Source organism: Dermochelys coriacea, chromosome 3, assembly GCF_009764565.3.
Source record: "Dermochelys coriacea isolate rDerCor1 chromosome 3, rDerCor1.pri.v4, whole genome shotgun sequence".
Classification (NCBI taxonomy): domain Eukaryota; kingdom Metazoa; phylum Chordata; order Testudines; family Dermochelyidae; genus Dermochelys; species Dermochelys coriacea.
The window spans coordinates 211,224,936-211,246,362 of NC_050070.1; the positions used below are offsets into that span (position 1 = coordinate 211,224,936).

General features: G+C 52.5%; 1 long non-coding RNA gene across 1 annotated transcript; it reads right to left on the bottom strand.

Annotated features, from left to right (window-relative positions):
* Positions 1 to 7,367: 7,367 nt before the first annotated feature.
* Positions 7,368 to 19,639, bottom strand: LOC122459605. The gene is made up of 2 exons (XR_006280410.1): positions 18,833 to 19,639; positions 7,368 to 7,524 (listed from the first exon to the last, which is right to left on the bottom strand). It is a non-coding gene; the product is annotated as an uncharacterized LOC122459605 (long non-coding RNA).
* Positions 19,640 to 21,427: the final 1,788 nt, after the last annotated feature.

Genomic DNA, 21,427 nt, shown 5'->3' on the forward strand with positions numbered 1-21,427 from the left:
CATTTGGGATTCTCGATCATGAACCCTCCCCTCGAGTTGGGCATCTAAGCCAGGCCAACCCTTTTGCAAGCGAGAACTGCCCCTCCCCCCCGACAGCACTTGCTGGCTGGACACCTGCCTCGGAGGTGGGAAACGCAGGTTCAAATCTCCACTCTGCCTGATTGGGAGGAGAGCCTGGATCTGAGACCCACGTGTCTATAGGCTGTTCTGGGGTGGGTTCCCCAGTCTCTCCTGGTGGAGCTGTTCCACTTCCTGCGACGTACTTGCATTGGGCCGTGGCACATGGTGCTGATCTAATCCGGCCATGACGAGAGAAGGGATAAGCACAAGGTATATGGGGAAAAGATGGCTCTTTTCCAGGCTTGCTTGCAGCCATGAGCTGTCATGAAGCCAGCAGAGCCCCTCAGTTAGGAACTGGCCTCACAGGCAGTGGGCGCATTCAAGCGCGTCCCAACCCCTTCGTTAGCTGGGGCATCCCTCAGCCAGCTTGCCCAGACGCAGACATGCTATCAGCCATAGCACTCAAAGCATTACCATGCCCCCCACCCCGCCTTTCAAAAGCAAATTGCAGCTGTCCGGGTTGGCCAGGGAGCAGAATCGCCGGCCAGGGCAGCCAAAAATAATGCCTAAACTCACCAGTTCACGTCCCCACCCCTTTTCTCGGTATCACCACCACCAAGGCAAGTCCCAAAGCAACACAGCCGCCATGCGGACCCAGCACCATGAAGCACAATGCCACCTTTCCTTGGGACCCGTCTTATTAATAAACAGCACACAATCAGCTGAAAAATAACACAAACCCTTGGGTAACAGTGGCCCACCCTCTGCAAACTGGGCGGGCAGCAATCCTGCCATCCTCAAGGCACCCCTTCCTGGGCAGTCCCTGGGGAGCTCCTAGGGCCCCATGCAGGACAATCACCACAGGGTCTTAGACCCAGCCCTCAGCCTAGACTGAACGCACAATGTGCCTTTCTATGGGCTCCAGCACATGACGCTTGGTCAGCCGACCCCCGCAGCTCCATCATGTGAGCTACGGGGTGACCTCCGCCCCTGCTGTTAAAGGGCTGTGCCCTGTTCCAGACCCAGCCGAGGCCCTCACTTGGCTACAGCTGCCATGTGCTGGGTTGGGCGGTGCCCTGCAGGCCCACGCAACGCAGGGGCGTCCCACTTAGAACATGCAGGGTGACGGGTGTGACACAGCCATGTGCGGGGTGCAGTAGGGCCAACCCCAACGCTGCAAGGAGCAAGGTCACCCCCCCCCGGCCCCTCAATAGGACACATTAGTTTAAAAAAACAAACTAAACCCCACAACCCAGCCCATTTTTGGACAGGGTGTGTGGAGCCAATTAGTGCTCCCAACTCTCCCGCAGTTCTTGGGTGAGCTCATAGTGGCCCCCAGCTGCAGACAATCGCCCCCGCCAGCTTCCTGTCCCCTGCCTGGCAATTCTGCCCCCGGCCACCCCATCCGTTCTGCCCACATATGTGCCCAGTTCCAGCACTGCGGCTTCTGGGGCTCATCATACCCCCGTTCTTCCAGCTCTGTGTGCGTGTGGGGGAGCAGCGCTGGGGCTGAGAGTGGGACTAGGGTGACCATCCAGCCCATTTTTTAATGGGCCTGTCCCATTTTTAAGCCCGCTTGCAATTGTCCCACCTTTTTCTAAAACCCGGGCAAATTGTCCCGTATTTTCTGCTCCCCCTGCTGGTTAGTCAGCAGCCCCAGCCCCTCCTCTTTGCGGCGGGCGAGTGCGGGCATGAAGGTGTGTCCTCCCCCTCGCCCCACCCCTGCGAAAGCCCTGTCCTCCCCACCCCAGCTGAAACCCTTTCCCCGGTGCAGCCTCCGCCTCCCCCCCCTGAAACCCCGGCACCCCCTTCCCCAGGCTGAAGCCGCCATCCCTGGTGCCCACCACGGGGCTGAAGGCAGGAGCCACGGGGCTGAATCTCCAATCCCTGGTTCCTGCCCCAAGCCATGAGTGGTGGGACTGAAGCCGAGAGCCAGGGCTGAATCCTGGATCCCTGGTGCTCCCCCTGGCGGGAGAAGCCTCCTGAGCCCGTGGCAGAGTTGGGTGGGTACCGGGGGTGTTGTCCCCCCAAACTGCAGTGCAAGTGCAGGGCAGTCCAGGGGCAGCTCCCCACATGGCTCCTTCTCTCCCCCACGCCAAGTCGGAGGCCGGAGGCTGGATCCGGGCTGGTGCCTGGTGCCATGGAGCTTGCAGCCGTGGCGGTCTCCCCGTGCCTGCTGGGGCAGGGGGTTGAAGCTGCGCCTTAGCTCCCAGCCCCCTTTGCTCACGCAGCCGATAAGAGCTGCCTGGGGGGGACCCGGCTCTGTGGCTGGCAGAGCCCTGAGAGAACAGGGATGGCAGGGGAGCCCTTCCCTGCACACAGCTCCTAGGTACCCCCCTGCTTGCCCCCTGAGCTACCCCTTGCCCGCACACAGCCCCTAACTACCCCATCCTTGCACCCTGAGCTACCCCCTGCCTGCACACAGCCCCAGCTACACCCTGCCCACATCCTGAGCTACCCCCTGCCCACATACAGCCCCTAGCTACCCTCTCCCTTCCCTCTGAGCTACCCCCCCCATCCGCACACAGCCCCCAGCCACCCTCTTCCTGCACCCTGAGCTACCCCCCTGTCCATACACAGCCCCCGGTACCCCCTCCCTGCCCCCTGAGCTATGCCCCTGCCGCACACAGCCCCTAGGTACCTCCCTAAGCTACCCCCTGCCCGCACACAGCCCCTAGCTGCCCCCCCCCGTCTGCACACAGCCCCCAGCCACCCCCTTCCTGCACCCTGAGCTACCCCCCCCCCGCCGCACACAGCCCCTAGGTACCCTCCCTACTTTCCCCCTGAGCTACCCCCCAGCCCACACACAGCCCCTAGCTACCCCCTCCCTTCCCTCTGAGCTACCCCCTTTCTGCACACAGCCCCTAGCTACCCCCTCCCTGCCCCCTGAGCTACCCCTTGCCCACACACAGCCCCTAGCTTCCCCCTCCCTGCCCCCTGAGCTACACCCTGCCCGCACACAGCCCTAGCTACCCCCCCCGCCTGCCCCCTGATCTACCCCCCTGCCCGCACACAGCCCCTAGCTACCTGCCCCCTGACCTACCCAGGTCCTGCATGTGGAGTTGGCTTGAGCCCTGCAAGCCCTTACCCCCGACTCAAAATAAAAGTCAGAGCAGTAACCACTTAATTGTAAGTCTGTATAGTGCTTATACTTGTTACCTTTGCTTAATGTTATAATGATAATGGAGTCTGCCTTTTTAACGGGGGGGGGGCTCGGTCACCGTAAAGTGATTTTGAACGGTTGTACTGCATGGTTCTGATTGATTACCATTGCACTCGTTTGCATACAAGCCGTTTTTCCAGGTGTCCTGTATTCGGCATCGGGCAATATGGTCACCCTACGTGGGGCACAGCGTTTCCATTCAATCCTCATTGCGGGGAGGGGCCTCTGGGCTCTTTCTGAGCCATAAAATGCCAGTGAAGGGTGTTGGCTCTCCGCGCATGGGGCTACAGGTGTGTGCTTTGCCTGTCTCCTGTAGCAGCTCAGATTGGCTGCTACCCTCCGCCACGGGTGTGGGGAAGGCAGCCAGAGGGTTCCTGCCCCCCGGGGCAGAGTTTGGCTGGTGCGCTTGGGCTCACAGCCGTGTGTGTTGCAGGGCGGGGGCCCTGTGAGTCCCTAGCAGAGCGCGGGCAGGCGCTGGAGGCCCCCCCATGCCCTGATAACAGGGCCTGTTTGGCGGATGGCTGGTGGATGGAGCGTGATGTGCTGCACCCGTCCCTGCCATACGGCAACGGTGCCAGATGGGACTTTCCAGGGGGCTGAGCTGTGCCAGTCTGACGTCAGTGTCACCCTTGCTGCAGGGCATGCGGTGCAGCCCCCAGGGAAGGACCTGTACCCTGCCCCCAGAATTGACTCTACACCGAGCCCGTTGCTGCAGCGCACGAACCCGCACAACGCCTGCTCCAGTGACCACTCACTGCCGCTACGCAGCACGCCTGGCTCCCAAAGTTAACGCCCACAAGCCAGGTCAGCCCAAGAGGCAAAACTTGCTGGCACACCCAGACACGGCAGTTGGAAGACTGGGCAATGGTGCCGCCGGGTGCCACATGCCATCACAAGAGCCGTGTAGAGCCAATGTGTGTTTAAACGCACCTGCTGTGCGCCTTGACGTGAGACTAAATGTGCCCATCTCGTTGAGAGGGGCTCAAACGCTGGGCCCTGGGCAGAGGCAGCCTTACTGGTGCATGGCTGTGAGCTGGCGCGGAGGCTCGGTTTTGCAGGTCCCATGCGTGCTGGTGCTAGGCTGGCCCCAGGGCGGTTCTGTGCCTACAGCTGGGCAGGGACGCGGCCCCCAAAACTGGCAGTGAGCGTGGTGACACACCTGCTCATGAAATGCATTCAGTGGAAGGGCAAGTCCCTGCCAACGTCCCCTCTCCCCCCTAGACAGGCTCCTGGGTGCCCCCACCCCTCCCCTCTGGCTTTATCCCCCAGTACTATGATCACAGGCCCCTCTGTCTTCTTTCCAAGCCCTGGCACCCATGACGCCAGGCCCTGGACCTAGAGCCAGACCCTTCTGCATCCTCCCTTCCTCCCCGTACCAGCTTCAGCACCCTGCGCCTTGTCCTCCCCTAATTGCGTCACTGCGCCCCACCCTTGCAGCCCCTCTCCTGTCCCTCGTGAAAAGCGCTTCGGCCCGTTTATGTTAAAACCACCGGCTGCTCCTCCCCAGCCGTGGTAACGGCACTTTTGCGCTGCACCCACATCTCACTCAGCCCCCAGCGGGGTCTTCCTGGTCACAGCATTGTCCCTTGGCCCCCTGGGGCCTTGCGTCTTGGCTTTACGTACAGGGCCGAGTCTGGGCGTAAGCTCCATTCTGCAGGCGGTGGGACGTGGGCAGACACTCGGACCCACCTGGCTTCCTGCTGCTGGCAATGGGGTGTTGCTCAGCAACAGAGATCCCCCATGCGGCACAGCCTGTAGGGGCAGAGAGAGTCGTCACCGGCGTCTGCGCAAGGCTCCCTCAGTGCTTCGGGAACGTCGTGCTGAACGCTGTGACTGGCTCACAGCCCTCGTTGAAACCAGCAGCTGCGCCAAGCCTCCCACCCCTCCCGCTTGCTCCAGTGCAGACACGACTGAGCCCTGTTATAAACGCAGGTAGCCACCGTCCAAGGCAACAAGCCGTGTCAGGCCAGGGCTAACCCTGGTAGATTAACAGGGGTGTCTCTGGTTGCAAGCAGCGGCTAGGCTCGCTATGCAGGTTGCAGGCAGGAAGCCAGGAGGAGGCATGGTGGGTGTGACCCTGCGTGCAAGCAGAGAGCGCCAGGGTACCCTGGGCACCGAGCTGGCCAGACTGGCAGACCTGGGACTGCTGCCCAAGGAACCTGCTGGCTCCTGCTTTGCTCTTCCATGTTCGGGGGAACAGGCCTTGGTGGCCATTTTTGTATATACACAGGAATGGGCCTGACTCACGTCTCACGGAGCCACCCCCCATAGACGGACCGCTCAGGCACCACGAGCCATGGGGCTGAGGGACCCAGCCTGCGCATTCCCATTTGGCTGTTTTATTGCAGACCCAAGGCTCCCCCAGCCCCTGCGGGGCCTGTGTGGGGCCAGGGGCTCAGCCCCTGCTCGTCTGAGCAGCTCCCCGGGAGCAGGAAGCATGGCCGGTGTGGGCCTTTCAGCTCTAGCCTGGATGTTTGCAGGAGCAGCAGGCCTGGTCAGCCGTGGCCAATCTGGGCGCAGGCCCTGAGACCAGGGCTGCTGCATGTCAGCCGATAAAGCACCAAATCCCCCTTCCAGCCAAAGAGCCAATATGAGGCCGAGGAGTGGTTACTGAGTCAAGTGTCAGTGAGCTGGGACTGACCAAAAGGATGGGCTGCTGCCATGTTGAGCTCTCTCTTCCATGCCCCCAGGCCCTGGGCCTGGCCCTGAGCACAGCAGGTAGGACGAGGTCGCTGGACCAGCAGGGACTGCATTCTTCAGCTTACCGTGGCTAAAAGTGGATCCCAGGGCTTTTATAGTCAGTGTTACTTAGCCCCACCTGTGACCAGTAATGACAAGTATTTAGTAGAACCACCTGCAGTATAAAGTGTTGCTTTGTTTGGTGCCATGCCCCGAGGCCCGGGATGTATGTTCACCTGCTAGGAGCCGTGCATTGCAATCCCAAGAATGGTTACCCTGAGAGGCGTGCCGGAGCCTCGCCCTCAGGTTTTGTATTTGATTAATATACTGATGTGCCCTCAATCACTCTTGGGGCAGGAGTTCTGAGTCACAGGGACATTATCGCTGCAGGGGAGAATGAACGGAGGAAAAACAAAGCTGTAAAGAAAGAAGTTGCTGCAATAGCTTCATCCCTGCACTAAAAAAACAGAGGGCGGGAGGGACAGAACGGGAGAACACGTTTGCTTTGGAAATGGAGCTAACGAGCTACTGCAGCGCTCAGCATCTCTCTGATCCATCTGCCTGGGGGCCAGGTCCCTTTGCAGGGCTGCTTTATCATTTGGAAACTAAGCTCTCACTTGACCACATCACCCAAGCCGGGGGATGGGCGCTCTGGCTCCTCCTGCTGGCCGAGCCCCCGAGAAAGTGAATGAATCTGCTACTGCTGCTGGCATCCGATGAAGTGAGCTGTAGCTCACGAAAGCTTATGCTCTAATAAATTTGTTAGTCTCTAAGGTGCCACAAGTCCTCCTTTTCTTCTTGCTGCTGGTCTGGACACTTCAGGCCTTAGCTCAGGCAGTAGTGGGAGGTGGTTTGCAGTCTGTACGCATGGGGTCAAACCCAGTGGGGCTGGTTAGAGCTGTATGCGTCAGCTCTCTACCCAAACTGTTTCCGCATCAGGCAGGTTCACAAACTGGACCTTTCTCACCCAGGTGCATGGGCTGTGGGGATCACAAGCCCTGCATCACACGGGGAGACCAGCCATGGAACGTCCTGCCTAGTCCGCACCAGCACTGTTCTGCAGGGTGGGTAACCTCTCCCTCCGCGGTCCGCTCCTGCCACTGTCCTTTCTGGAGCTGCGCCAAGCAGGGAAGGGAAAAGAAGAATTTCACTCCCCCAAGCAACAAGCATCCTCTTCTAGTCACACTGAGCAGAGGCTGCTCGCTTCACCTCCCTGACAGCATCGTGAAGAAGATGGCAGAGCTCACTGCTGCTGAGTTAAGCAGCAGGCTACTGCCCTTAAATACTGTTGTTCCTTTGGCCCAGACTGTTAGCCAGTGTTTGGAACCTTGCAGGGTTGCTTCCATTAGGTGGAGACATCAATGCTACGAGTCAGGTATATTCTTGGTGCAATTTACAGACAATGTGCCCCAAGTCCTGTTCCCCTCAACATGGTAGAAACAAGCAGCAGTAGGTAGTTTCCTTGCTCAGAAATCCCCAAGTCTGCCTAAGAAGTCCTGTCACTCTGCTTCCCCTTGTGGGGGTCACACTCACCACTGCTTCTCCAGGTTTTCTGCACCAACACACACAGCTAAAAAACCAATCTCCTGGCTCCTGCATTGGCATTGGGTACGGAACAGCTTCTATATGAGGAAAGATTTATAAGATTGGGACTTTACAGCTTGGAAAAGAGACGACTACGGGGGGAATATAATAGATGTCTATACAATCATGACCCGTGTAGAGAAAGTAAATAAGGAAGTGTTATTTATGCCTTCTCACAACACAAGAACTAGGGGCCACCAAATGAAATTAATAGGGAGCAGGTTTAAAACAAACAAAAGCAAGTATTTCTTCACACAACACACAGTCAACTGTGGAACTCTTTGCCAGAAGATGTTGTGAAGGCCAAGACTATAACAGGGTTAAAAAAAGAACTAGGAATTGTGTCACTAGCCTCTGTTTGCTCAAAGCTGGGAATGGGCGATGGGATGGATCACTTGGTGATTACCTGTTCTGTTCATTCTCTTTGGGGCACCTGGCATTGGCTACTGTCGGAAGACAGGATCCTGGGGTAGATGGGCCCATTAGAAACATGTTCATTAGAAACAACACAGGTGTTGTAACAATGATCGCATGGTAACATGGAAACACCCTATTAAACAGAAAGACTTGCTGACTATATCCCTGTATAAGCTCTCTATAAACAAAACTCACTGTTGTAATGATTGTTTTGGTCTGACCCAGTATGGCTGTTCTTATGTAACTCAGCCCACACAGCTGAGCTGTGACCTGCCATGTGCCTTGGGCAGTTCCTCCTTTGTTTGTAGCTCACTAACTCAAAGAGGCTTAATTGCTCCTCCTATTATGTTAGAAAGGGGCCTTAGCTCACCCATTGACTTTAACTAGGTCTATGATTGTAATTGGATCAAGAAACACTTGACGGCAGCCATTGATTTTCAGAAGCCCACCAGACACGGCACATGGTCTAGCTGTAGCACAGCGTGGGGAAAGGTCGGAGAAGATCTTCTCCTTAGGCTTGTGCTGAACCTTTGCATGGGATTCAGCACAAATATATGCTGCCCCCGCCACTAAACGCGTGTGGCCATAGTTTGTTTCAAATGTGTGATAGACCCACAAATGAGGCCTTTGCAAGTCAGCTTGTTCTCAGAGTGTGTATTTTGACCATAGCAGCTGAATCTTGTTTGTTAAATATAATGTAATTCTGAGCAAACCCTTAGATCCCTAGAGATTAAGGCCAGACAGGACCATTAGCTCAGCTGGCCTGACCTCCTGTATTGCATAGGCCAGAGAATTTCACCCACTCATCCCTGTCTTGAGCCCAGTAACTTGTGTTTGGCTAAAGCCAGGGTGGACAAACTATGGCCCAGGGGCCACATCCGGCCCTCCAGAAGTTTTAATCCGGCCCTCGAGCTCCCCCCGGAGAGCAGATTCTGCGGCTTGCCCCACTCTGCATGGCTCTCAGAAGCAGTGGCATGTCCTGCCTCCGGCTTCTACGCGTAGGGACAGCCGGGGGCCCCACACCCAGGAACCGTGACTAATGGGAGCTGCAGGAAGGCACCTGCGGACCGCCTGGCCATGCCTCCGCGTAGGAGCCAGAGTGGGGACATCTGCTGCTTCTGGGAGCTGCTTGAGATAAGCGCCGCCTGGAGCCTGCATCCCGACCCCTCCTGCGCTCCAACCCGCTGCACTAGCCCCAATCCCCCTCCTACCCTCCGAAACCCTCAGTCCCAGCCTGGAGCACCTTCCTGCACCCTTCATCTCCAGCCCCACCGCAGAGCCCACACCCCCAGCCGGAGCCCTCAGCCCCTCCCACATCCCAACCCCCAATTTTGTGGGCACTCATGGCCCGCCATACAATTTCCATACCCAGATGTGGCCTTTGGGGCCAAAAAGTTTGCCCACTCCTGGGCTAAAGAGTCTTCCGGCGAGACACGGACTTGATTTGAAGCCATCAAGAGATGGAGACTCCACCACTTCCTTTGGTACTTTCAAAGATTCATAGATACTAAGGTCAGAAGGGACCATTCTGATCATCTAGTCCGACCTCCTGCACAGCGCAGGCCATAGAATCTCACCCACCCACTCCTATGAAAAACCTCACCCATGTCTGAGCTATTGAAGTCCTTACATCGTGGTTTAAAGACTTCAAAGAGCAGAGAAGCCTCCCTCAAGTCACCCATGCCCCATGCTACAGAGGAAGGCGAAAAACCTCCAGGGCCTCTCCAATCTGCCCTGGAGGAAAATTCCTTCCCGACCCCAAATATGGTGATCAGCTAAACCCTGAGCATATGGGCAAGATTCACCAGCCAGATACCCAGGAAAGAATTTTCTGTAGTAACTCAGATCCCATCCATCTAATATCCCATCTCAGGGGATTAGTCCTATTTACCCTGAATATTTAAAGATCAATGTTGCAATGGTTCATCAGCCTCTGTGTTAAACATTGGTGCCTTAGCCTCTCACTGGAAAAAGAAAAATAGTCTAACTATAGAGGAATGGTTCAAAAAAATATGGGAGCCTGTGGCTATGGAAAAATTACCACACCAACCACAGACCCAGAAAAGTAGACAGAGGACCAATGGCTACTCAGATATTTGGTTACCTGTTGTTCAATACTCAGACACAATGCAGTCACCTGCAAAATCTCCAGCACAATTATCCAAGTTTTTTGAATATTAATATTTGCTAAACATGCCTGGTCAGGTAGATGTGTACATTGAGATTTCACCAAAAACAATCATTAGAAACAACACAGGTATTGTAACGATGATCACATGGTAACATGGAAACACCCTATTAAACAGAAAGACTTGCTGACTATATCCCTGTATAAGCTCTCTATAAACAAAACTCACTGTTGTAATGATTGTTTTGGTTCTGATATTAAATGGAAAAGATTTGTAAACTTGTTAAAACTTTCTAAATCAATAGTTTAAAAAATTGCACCTGATTTCCAATTGGAATTTGGCTGTCTTCAGCTTCCAGCCACTGGTTCTTTTTTGGCCTTTCCCTGCTAGGTTAGTATCCTGTGATTCGGCACTTATACATTAATGACTCTGTTTCTTAGGGTATGTCTACACTATGAAATTAGATCGATTTTATAGAAGTTGATTTTTAGAAATCAATTTTATACAGTCGATTGTGTATGTCCGCACTAAGCGCATTAAGTCGGCAGAGTGTGTCCTCAATACTGTGGCTAGCATCGACTTACGGAGCAGTGCACTGTGGGTAGCTATCCCACAGTTCCCATAGTCTCCGCTACCTATTGGAATTCTGGGTTAAGCTCCCAATGCCTGATGGGGCAAAAACATTGTCAAGGGTGGTTTTGGGTACATGTCGTCAGTTGCCCCTCCCTCCGTGAAAGCAAAGGCAGAAAATTGTTTAACGCCTTTTTTCCTGGGTTACCCATGCAGGCGCCATACCACGGCAAAGCATGGAGCCCGCTCAGCTCACTGCTGCTCTTGTGAGCATTGTAAACACCTCATGCATTATCCTGGAGCATGTGCAGAACTGGGCTAAGAGATGCCAGCACGAGGACGATTGTGATGAGGACATGGACACAGACGTTCCTGAAAGCACGGGTTGTGGCAATTGGGACATCACGGTGGCAGGGGGGCTGGTTGATACAATGGAATGCTGATTCTGGGCCCAGCAAACAAGCACAAATTGGTGGGACCACATAGTGTTGCAGGTATGGGATGATTCACAGTGGCTGCGAAACTTTCGCATGTGTGAGGCCATTTTCCTTGAACTTTGTGAGTTGCTTTCCCCCTGCCTGAAGTGCAGGAATACCAAGATAAGAGCTGCCCTGACAGTTGAGAAGCGAGTGGCGATAGCCCTGTGGAAGCTTGCAACACCTGACTGCTACCGGTCAGTCAGGAATCATTTTGGAGTGGGCAAGTCTACTGTGTTGAATGCTGTGATCCAAGTAGCCAATGCAATCACAGATGTTCTGCTATCAAGGGTAGTTACTCTGGGAAATGTGCAGGTCATACTGGATTCCTTTGCTGCAATGGGGTTCCCTAACTCTGGTGGGGCGATAGACGGAATGCATATCCCTATCTTGGGACCAGACCACCTTGCCAACCAGTACGTAAACCGCAAGGGGTACTTCTCAATGGTGCTGCAAGCACTGGTGGATCACAAGGGATGTTTCACCGACATCAATGTGGGATGGCCGGGAAAAGTGCATGATGCTCGCATCTTTAGGAACTCTGGGCTATTCGAGCAGTTGCAAGAAGGGACTTACTTCCCAGACCAGCAAATTACTGTTGGGGATGTTGAAATGCCAATAGTTATCCTTGTGATCCCAGCCTACCCCTTGCTCCCATGGCTCACGAAGCCATACACAGGCAGCCTGGACAGTAGTAAGGAGCAGTTCAACTATTGGGTGAGCATGTGCAGAAAGGTGGTAGAATGTGCCTTTGGACATTTAAAAGCTCGCTGGCGCTGTTTGTTGACTAGGTTAGACCTCAGTGCAACCGACATTCCCATTGTTATTGCTGCTTGCTGTGTGCTCCATACTATCTGTAAGAGTAAGGGGAAGACGTTTATGGCGGGGTGGGAGGTTGAGGCAAATCGCCTGGTGGCCAATTTTGAGCAGCCAGACACCAGGGTGATTAGAACAGCACAGCTAGGTGCACTGCGCATCAGAGAGGCTTTGAAAACCAGTTTCATGACTGGCCAGGCTATGGTGTGACAGTTGTGTGTGTTTCTCCTTGCTGCAAATCTGCCCCCTTTGTTGATTTTAATTCCCTGTAAGCCAACCACCCTTCCTCCTTCGATCACAGCTGGCAAAGGAAATAAAGTAACTATTGTTTTGAAACCATGCATTCTTTCTTTATTAATTAAAAAAAGGTGAGATAACTGACAAGGTAGCCCAGGTGGGGTGGGGTGCGGGAGGAGGGAAGGACAAGGCCACATTGCCTATTGTAGCCACACTACAAATAAAAACTGTTTGAATGACAGCCTTCTGTTGCTTGGGCCATCCTCTGGAGTGGAGTGGCTGGGTGCCTGGAACCTCCCCCGTGTTCTTGGATGAGGAGGAGGTGGAACTTGGGGAGGAGGGCAGGCGGTTATACAGTGGATGCAGCAGGGGGTCTGTGCTCTTGTTGGCTTTCCTGCAGCTCCACCAGGCACTTCATCATGTCTGTTTGCTCCCCCATTAGCCTTAGCATTGCCTCCTGCCTCCGCTCTTTGTGCTCACTGAATGCTTTCCTGGCTTCTGCCACTGAATGCCTCCATGCATTAAGCTGTGCCCTATCAGTGCAGGAGGACTGCATGAGTTCGGAAAATATGTCATCATGAGCGCATTTTTTTCACCTTCTAATCTACGATAATCTCAGGGATGGAGATGATAGGGAGAGCATAGAAACATTTGCACCTGGGAGGAGATAAAAAGGGAGAGTAAAATTTAAGATGATACATTTCTGAGAACAAAAGGGAGACTCTTTCACAGTGAATCAAGCAATTCACAGCAGACAGCACATGTGCTTTAGGTACAAGGTCACATTTTGCCTTTTATATTGAGTGCCTGCCGGTATGGTGACACATAAACAGCCGGGCAACAGAATTCGGTTTTCAGGCAGCCATGGTAAGCCTTTTGGTATGTGGGGTTGGCTTCTTATGCCTTCATAACAGGTGGGAATGGTTTCAAACTGCAGAGCCAGCCTTTCTAATAGCAAGCAATGCTGGTTGGGTTTCACATTTAAAAGGCGGGGCTGTGCTTTTCAGGGGGATGTGCACCACACACCTCACCCCACCCCACCGCGTGGCTATTCTCTGGGAAGATCCCTGTATCCCTCCCCCTGCCGTGTGGCTATTCTCTGGGATGATCCCTTTTAGCCAAGCACAAAAAATCCAGCATGAGCGGGGTCCTTTTACTGTTCCCGTACAAAAATTCCCCTATTTCAACCAGGTGACCATGAATGATATCACTCTCCTGAGGCTAACACAGAAAGATAAAGACCGAACGTTGCTTGAATGCGACCAAAACCCAGGACCATTTGCTGCCATGCTTTGTGCTGCAATGATTCCAGAATACTTGCTACTGGCTTGGCGTGGTAAAGTGTCCTACCGTGGAGGACTAAATAAGGCAGCCCTCCCCAGAAAAGGCTTTCAGAGTACCTCCAGAGAGCTTCATGGAGATGTCCCTGGAGGATTCCCGCTTCATCCCTAGACACATTAACAGACTTTTCCAGTAGCTGTACTGGCCGCAAATACATCCCAATTCTTCAGGGCAAATCAAACATTAAACTCTATTGCTTTTAAACCCTGTACTGTAGTTACAAATGTGCACTCACCAGAGCTACCTTCTCCAGCTTCAGGATTGGGGATCCCGCCTTGGGAGGCTATTGGCTCCAGGGTGATGAAAAGGTCCTGAGTGCCGGGGAGAACGGATTCACCACTTGCCTGCTGCTCATTCTCCTCCTCCTCCTCATCCACAAAATCCTCCTCCCTGTTGCGTGAGTCTCCCCCCTTGCAGATGTCCACGGACAGTGGTGAGGTAGTGGTAGGGTCCCCCCCAGAATGCCATGCAGCTGATCATAGAAGCGGCATGTCTGGGGCTCTGACCCGGAGCAATCGTTTGCCTCCTTTGTCTTTTGGTAGGCTTGCCTCAGCTCCTTAACTTTCACGCGGCACTGTTGTGTGTCCCTGGTGTAGCCTCTCTCCACCATGCCCTGTGCGATTTTGGCATATATATATTAGCATTTCTTCTTTTGGATCAGAGATCTGCCTGCACAGATTCTTCTGCCCATACAGCAATCAGATCCAGTGTCTCCCGTTCGCTCCATGCTGGAGCTTGTTTGTGACTCTGGGGGGACTGCATGGTCCCCTGTGCTGCTGAGCTCGCCGTGCTGACCAAACAGGAAATGAAATCAAATGTTCCCAGGGGTTTTCCTGTGTACCTGGCTAGTGCATCGGAGTTGAAAGTGCTGTCCAGAGCAGTCACACTGGAGCACTCTGGGGTAGCTCCTGCAGGCCAATACCATCGAATTGTGTCTGCACTACCCCAAATTCGACCCAGCAAGGTTGATTTTAGCGCTACCCCCCTCTCCGGGAAGGAGTACAGAAGTTGATTTTAAGAGCCCTTTAGGTTGACGGAACAGGGTTGGTTGTGTAGACCCATTCATTTTAAAATCGACCTAACACAGCTAAATTTGAGCTAATCCTGTAGTGTAGACTAGGGACTAGAGAGAGACAAGGTGACCTGAAGAAGAGCGCTGTGTAAGCTCGAAAGCTGGTTTCTCACTCACCACCAGAAGCTGGCCCAGTAAAAGATTGCACCTCTCCTACCCTGTCTCTCTAATATCCTGGGACAGACACAGCTACACCACAAGTCATTTATGTTCAAAAGCACAGTGCTTTGATTCGAGCACTACCAGGAACCCCTCATTCAAAGGGCCGCCTGCAGGGGTGGCAAGTGGGGCAATTTGCCCCAGGCCCTGGGCCCCACAGAGGCTCCCACAAGAGTTTTGAGCGGCACTTCGGCAGCGGGTCCTTCAGTGCTGCCGAACGCACCAGGAGTGAAGGACCTGCTGCTGAAGACCTGCTACCGCTTCTTCTGCTCCAGGTCTTTGGCAGCAATTCGGCGGTGGGGGGTCCTTCCACTCCATGTCTTCGGTGAAGTGCCCCAAAGACCTGGAGCGGAAGGACCCCTGCCGCCGAAGATCCGAGGCCCCCTGAATCCTCTGGGTGGCCCTGCTCACTCATCTTGGCTTTTGTATCAAAGTCTTTGGGACAAGTCTTCTCTTCTTTCTTGGGAACCTTGCCCCAGACCTGATTCCTCCCCACCCCCTCAGACAAAAAATGGTCAGTGTGGAAACCATGGGCAATGTTACCAAATAACATTATAATAATCAAAACCATTATTTGAAACCAAATAATGTTATCAGATCTATTACTGGTAAAAAAAAAAAAAAATCAATGAAATTGTTCCTGATTTTCCCCTCCAGTCCTGCCCCAGATTTTGAGTTTTCAAAATTGTGTTGAAATTTAGGGTTTACAACACACATATTTAGGCTCTTGCCTAAAAGTATCCGGGGGGTTCTGAGCCCAGCGACTCACCTCAACTCCAGTGGGAACCGCAGGCTGCTCAGTAGCACTCAACGTTATCCCTCTTTCACTGAAGGACCTCAATAGAGATTTGGTGCCCACCTTTAGGCAGCCACATTTGGCAATTGGAGCTGAAGCTCACATCTGTCTACTTGACAAAAGCCAGGTATGTCTGACAAAAAGCAGCTAGAAATCCTGAGAAGGGCATAGGAACATAAGAACGGCCAAAGTGGGTCAGGCCAAAGGCCCATCTAGCCCAGCATCGTGTCTTCCAACAGTGGCCAATGCCAGGTGCCCCTGAGGGAATGAACAGAATAGGGAATCATCCAGTGATCATAGAATCATAGAATCATAGAATATCAGGGTTGGAAGGGACCCCAGAAGGTCATCTAGTCCAAACCCCCTGCTCAAAGCAGGACCAAGTCCCAGTTAAATCATCCTAGCCAGGGCTTTGTCAAGCCTGACCTTAAAAACCTCTAAGGAAGGAGATTCTACCACCTCCCTAGGTAACGCATTCCAGTGTTTCACCACCCTCTTAGTGAAAAAGTTTTTCCTAATATCCAATCTAAACCTCCCCCATTGCAACTTGAGACCATTACTCCTCGTTCTGTCATCTGCTACCATTGAGAACAGTCTAGAGCCATCCTCTTTGAAACCCCCTTTCAGGTAGTTGAAAGCAGCTATCAAATCCCCCCTCATTCTTCTCTTCTGCAGACTAAACAATCCCAGCTCCCTCAGCCTCTCCTCATAAGTCATGTGCTCTAGACCCCTAATCATTTTTGTTGCCCTTCGCTGTACTCTTTCCAATTTATCCACATCCTTCTTGTAGTGTGGGGCCCAAAACTGGACACAGTACTCCAGATGAGGCCTCACCAGTGTCGAATAGAGGGGAACGATCACGTCCCTCGATCTGCTCGCTATGCCCCTACTTATACATCCCAAAATGCCATTGGCCTTCTTGGCAACAAGGGCACACTGCTGACTCATATCCAGCTTCTCGTCCACTGTCACCCCTAGGTCCTTTTCCGCAGAACTGCTGCCGAGCCATTCGGTCCCTAGTCTGTAGCGGTGCATTGGATTCTTCCATCCTAAGTGCAGGACCCTGCACTTATCCTTATTGAACCTCATTAGATTTCTTTTGGCCCAATCTTCCAATTTGTCTAGGTCCTTCTGTATCCTATCCCTCCCCTCCAGCGTATCTACCACTCCTCCCAGTTTAGTATCATCCGCAAATTTGCTGAGAGTGCAATCCACACCATCCTCCAGATCATTTATGAAGATATTGAACAAAACGGGCCCCAGGACCAACCCCTGGGGCACTCCACTTGACACCGGCTGCCAACTAGACATGGAGCCATTGATCACTACCCATTGAGCCCAACAATCTAGCCAGCTTTCTACCCACCTTATAGTGCATTCATCCAGCCCATACTTCCTTAACTTGCTGACAAGAATGCTGTGGGAGACCGTGTCAAAAGCTTTGCTAAAGTCAAGAAACAATACATCCACTGCTTTCCCTTCATCCACAGAACCAGTAATCTCATCATAAAAGGCGATTAGATTAGTCAGGCATGACCTTCCCTTGGTGAATCCATGCTGACTGTTCCTGATCACTTTCCTCTCCTCTAAGTGCTTCAGGATTGATTCTTTGAGGACCTGCTCCATGATTTTTCCAGGGACTGAGGTGAGGCTGACCGGCCTGTAGTTCCCAGGATCCTCCTTCTTCCCTTTTTTAAAGATGGGCACTACATTAGCCTTTTTCCAGTCATCCGGGACTTCCCCCGTTCGCCACGAGTTTTCAAAGATAATGGCCAAGGGCTCTGCAATCACAGCCGCCAATTCCCTCAGCACTCTCGGATGCAATTCGTCCGGCCCCATGGACTTGTGCACGTCCAGCTTTTCTAAATAGTCCCTAACCACCTCTATCTCTACAGAGGGCTGGCCATCTCTTCCCCATTTTGTGATGCCCAGCACAGCAGTCTGGGAGCTGACCTTGTTAGTGAAAACAGAGGCAAAAAAAGCATTGAGTACATTAGCTTTTTCCACATCCTCTGTCACTAGCTTGCCTCCCTCATTCAGTAAGGGGCCCACACTTTCCTTGGCTTTCTTCTTGTTGCCAACATACCTGAAGAAACCCTTCTTGTTACTCTTGACATCTCTTGCTAGCTGCAGCTCCAGGTGCGATTTGGCCCTCCTGATATCTTTCCTACATGCCCGAGCAATATTTTTATACTCTTCCCTGGTCATATGTCCAACCTTCCACTTCTTGTAAGCTTCTTTTTTATGTTTAAGATCCGCTAGGATTTCACCATTAAGCCAAGCTGGTCGCCTGCCATATTTACTATTCTTTCGACTCATCGGGATGGTTTGTCCCTGTAACCTCAACAGGGATTCCTTGAAATACAGCCAGCTCTCCTGGACTCCCTTCCCTTTCATGTTAGTCCCCCAGGGGATCCTGGCCATCTGTTCCCTGAGGGAGTCAAAGTCTGCTTTCCTGAAGTCCAGGGTCCGTATCCTGCTGCTTACCTTTCTTCCCTGCGTCAGGATCCTGAACTCAACCAACTCATGGTCACTGCCTCCCAGATTCCCATCCACTTTTGCTTCCCCCACTAATTCTACCCGGTTTGTGAGCAGCAGGTCAAGAAAAGCGCTCCCCCTAGTTGGCTCCCCTAGCACTTGCACCAGGAAATTGTCCCCTACGCTTTCCAAAAACTTCCTGGATTGTCTATGCACCGCTGTATTGCTCTCCCAGCAGATATCAGGAAAATTAAAGTCACCCATGAGAATCAGGGCATGCGATCTAGTAGCTTCCGTGAGTTGCCGGAAGAAAGCCTCATCCACCTCATCCCCCTGGTCCGGTGGTCTATAGCAGACTCCCACCATGACATCACTCTTGTTGCACACTTGTTGATCCATCCCTTGTCACCCATTCCCAGCTTCTGGCAAACAGAGGCTAGGGACACCCTCCCTGCCCACCCTGGCTAATATCCATTGATGGACCTATTCTCCATGAACTTACCTAGTTCTTTTTTGAACCTTGTTATAGTCTTGACCTTCACAACATCCTCTGGCAGGGAGTTCCACATGATGACTGTGCCACCCTTGTCCTGACATACTAAAATAGCAGTGACCTTCCCAGCTCTGAAGAAGAGCTGTGTGGGGCTTGAAAGCTTGCCTCTCTCCGCAAGAGAAGTTGGTTCAATAAAAGATATTCCCACCCGCACCTTGCTGCTCTCAAACAGTGAAGGCCTCAGGAAACAGACTTCTTGTAGCTTGATATTTTTCTCCTATTAGTATATAAGGAAATCTAAGGATAGTGAGTAAGGTAAGTCAATAGGTCAGTAAATAACTAAATACGTTGTTCTATAGTACCTTCCATCCAAGGCTCTGAAAACACTTTGCAAACATTAAGTGTCACAACAGCCCACGGAGATGAAGAATTTTTACTGCTGGTAAGACTTCTTTGCCACTTTGGATGCAAAGTGTGAAGTGGTATTATCCCCATTTTACAGCTGGGGAACCGAAGCTGGAGACACACAGGAAGTTGGGTGGTGGCACTGCAAACTGAACTGTGATCTTTTGGTATCTCTAGAGCAACACAGAAGATGGAAATTGTAGTTCAGAAAGGATTTTGAGATTTGGCTTCATTCCGAATTGGAACAAAAACAAACATTTGAAAATTCTCCCCAAAGGAAAATTCTGAAAAAGTTTCATTTCAGGTGGATTGAAACGTTTTGTTTTGATTTGGAGTTTATTTTAACTTTGTATCATGTGACATATCACAAACTAAAACACTCAATGAAAATACCATTTCAAACTGAAACGTTAATGTGATGTTTTCACTCTGTCAGAATTTTCCCCCTGGTTTTCTTCTAAAACAAAATTCCAGGGAAATCAACCCCATGTCAGGAAGCCTTTCTAGTTTGGGGAGCTGCATTTTCCAGTGGAATATAGTTCCAGCTCCTAGCCAGTCTGTGCTTTCGGTAGCATTGTTGTAGCTGTGCTGGGTGCAGGATATTAGCGAGACAAGGCCGGGGAGATGAAGCTTTTACAGGCCCAGCTTCTGTGGGGAGACACAAGCTCGTGAGCCTAAGACAAGGTCTGGGTGAGCGCAAAATCCCATGCATTAGCACACATCATCCTTCCCCTTAAGCCTCAGTTCACCTTTTCCTTCTACCCAGTGGGCTGCAATTTTTGTATCTTGCTGCATCAGCCATAGCCCTGGGAGGTTCTGCCATTTGCAGATGCAACCCAGGCTCTCAGAAAGCGTGTGAGCGCCACAGCCGCAATGCTGGGAGAGGGAATCAGGTGGGTACCCAGCCTGCAGTCTGTTTGGACTCAGAATCGCTTGGCTGGTGACTGCACATGTCCCGAGAGCTGGGACGGTGCTGGGGGGACCAGGGCTGCAGGACACGGAGGAACTGTCCCCATGGGTAGCACAGGAGTTTTAACCGGAAGGGTTGCTATGGGTTATGCCAGGGGCCATCTGGGCCCCAGTATCAGGAGGGGGGGGGGCTTTTCCCCACCCTGGCTGGGTGCAGCCGAGCATTGTGCTGATGGGACTCTGCAAAGGTTCAATGGGACTGGGATGTGCCAAAGGGAGGGAGCTAGCAATGACATCTGCACAGTGCGGCTGAGCATTAACATAACCACAGACACTGCTCTTTGCTGAGGCTAAGTCCTGTGCTCCCCTGCCGCTGGGACTTCTCCCTCCCGCCTTCGGGAACTTTCAGGCAGACCGTTGGAAAAGAATCAACCCTGCCCCAGTCCCTCATGCCTGAGATGTGCCGGCCAGGGACTGTTGAAAAATTAATGCTTTTTATCAGGCCTTGGCTTGAAGTCAACTGCCGTGAATCTGCAATGGGGCCTTTGGACGCACGGCCTCTCAGGGGTTTGTCGGGGTCAGTGCGACGGACTAGGACAGAATGAGCAGCCTGCTGTTTCTTGATAGAGCTTTGGCTGAGAGATGTGGTGCCATTAAAAGCCCCTTCTCCCTGCGCATAGTATGGTGCAAAGCGTGTGCTGGAACTCCGTACAGTGCCATGCACGGAGCGCCTTTCCCAAGCGGCTGCTGCAGCCCTTCCTCACCCACACAGCTCAACGTACCATGCTGGAGTAAACGTGCATGTGTGTGTGTGTGTAAGGGTCACTCCCTCCGGGGCCCGATCCTGAGAGGAGCTGAGTTCCCAATGAAATCATCTCCCCTCTGGGGCTGAGCACCTCCCAGAACCCAGCCCCTGCCTGTGGACTAGCTCTATGTCATCAGCATTTTCAAAGACAAAGGTATGCCAGTGTAGTGTCTCTGTGGGTACAGCCCCTTCCTCCTGCTGAGGCTGGAGGGCAGGATCTGGGATTGTGAGCAGTGGCAGGTACATACTGATCGGCTGGGAACTGATCCTGATGTGGCCTTAAGTAGCAATTCCTTTGAGTTCTGCTGTTTGAGCCTGGGAGGTTCAGTACCGACCTAGGTGCACAACATGTGATGCCTTAAAAAGGGGCCTGATCTTCCCGACTGGCCTTTTTCAGGTGGCTTAAATCAGGCACCTAAATCACTAGTAACGTTGGCAAATCTGCCTGCGTTGCTAAGGAACGGACCGATACTGACCTCTGTGAAGCACTGAGCTCTACGGCTGAAGAGCTGCACAAGACAGATGAGCTAGGGACTATTATTAATTAGCCCTACGATTTTTAAGTTAACCAAGTTTTTTGTGCAGTACTAAACACATGCACGGACACACACACTGTGTTGTCACAAGTAAAAGCCAAAACACAGATGGAATGTTGAGTGTCAATTTGCTAGCATTAGTTCAGCTTGTCACTTTGTTTGTACAGCGACTGCAAGTAGCCTGCAGTGGGGAGTCTTTGGCAAGCATAAAGGGACTTTACTGGAGGGGATTTTTTTCCCCTGACATTCTCTTTTCAGCTGTGTTTGATGTGTCCATGTTATGTCAGGGACCAAACATTGTG